Source organism: Gavialis gangeticus, unplaced genomic scaffold, assembly GCF_001723915.1.
Source record: "Gavialis gangeticus isolate Ggan-Ray unplaced genomic scaffold, GavGan_comp1, whole genome shotgun sequence".
NCBI classification, from domain to species: Eukaryota; Metazoa; Chordata; order Crocodylia; family Gavialidae; genus Gavialis; species Gavialis gangeticus.
In genome coordinates this window covers 38,169,203-38,170,755 of record NW_017729029.1, presented here as the reverse complement: position 1 = coordinate 38,170,755, position 1,553 = coordinate 38,169,203, and positions in this window count along the sequence as shown.

Sequence of the window (1,553 nt, the reverse complement as noted above, 5' to 3'; positions counted from 1 at the left end):
AGGTCCCTTCCAACCCTACCAACTATGAAACTATGAAACCATGAGTTGCTAATTTGTCCTCTTCTGTGGTTCCTGACTCTGCATTGCTCCCCTTGAATTTGCCTGACACTATGCGTGGCTAACATGAGGGGACTTGTTTAGTTCTGGACAGCATTTCCATTGTGATATTGCTTCTGCTGGTGCTGCAAGGAATAAATGCTTAGCCTGTAGCAATTGAGTACAATGCTATTGGAATTACTGGGCCTGATTGACAGTTTTTGTTTTTTAAGACCCTTGTATTATCAGTCTGCCAGAATAACGAGTCCTTGCAACAACAAGAAGCAATTGCCTGAGAATACCTGCTCTGCAGAGGTCCTTTAAGGTTCTAGATCAGTGCTGTTTTATCCCATGATGTCAAAGGTAGATTGTAAGCAGGCCAGAAGTTGATTTGAAAATATCAGGGCTGTAGCTGAAGGACATGGCACTGAGTTTGTTTTCTGCTTGTCAAAGGTCAGAAGGGATCATGGGCAGCTTGAGCGTGAAGTAATAATTCAAACAATCCGTAATAATAATACATCAGCTTGAGGCTTCTATGACTAATGACTGAGTTAGTTCCATTTTCCTTTGCACTGCATTTCAAATGGAGGCCTAAACCTCTTATGGATGTGACAGGCTAGCTGGTCATGATTTGGCCCAGGGTTTTTGAAAGGGTAAAAAAGGATTGGAAGATTTGGGATTTCCTTTCCTCACCAATCAGGCCCTGGAGACTCACCCTCTGTGCCCCCTGATTGGCCCTTCGGATCACCTAGAGGGGAATAAAAGGGGCAGCGCAGCGGACTTGGAGGGACGATGAGGAAGGAATTTCAGGAGCTGGGCCACCAGGGCAAGAACAGTTGCCTCAGAAGAGCCTGAAGGAACAGGATCCACAGGCAGTGGTTGAACTCGCAGCAGCCCAAGGGGCAGTTGGCAGAAGAGGCTCCTTGCTGGGCTCCAGGATCCCCAGGGAGGGGCTGCAGCCAGCAGGAGAGGCTCCCCACCTGGCACCAGCAAGAAGCTGTGCAGTGACCTGAGAGGCTCCCAGCTTTGTTTCTGGTTTCTCCAGCAAGAGGCAGGAGGGCAGCTCAATGTGAGGCAGGGGCTCCCAGAAGATCAAAAGCCCTAGCAGCCTGGAACAATCCTAGTAGTCATGGCTTTGTGGTAGAGTTGCTGCCTACTGTGTGGGAAATTGAGTTCATGTCCCAGTAGGGATGAGTGAAGTAAAAGTGGGGAGAAATCCTTGTTGGAGTGGAGGGGGTCATTATGTTTTCCCTCTTCCCCCCTCCAGGTACCTATGCCCTCTATCTCTTGTTATTTGGCATTTTGTATTTTGTGCATTTTATATTTTGTCAATTAGTATTGTTTATTGTGTTGTTTGCGTTTTATACTTTGTTAAACCTGTCTTTTGTTCACTGGATGAATATGTCTACGAATGTGAATGCCTAACCATTATTGAATTCTGTCCCTCAGGGTATTGCAGTGTCCCTTATAGCCTCTGGTTTATATATGTTATGTTATGTCTGGTATATATATGTTAT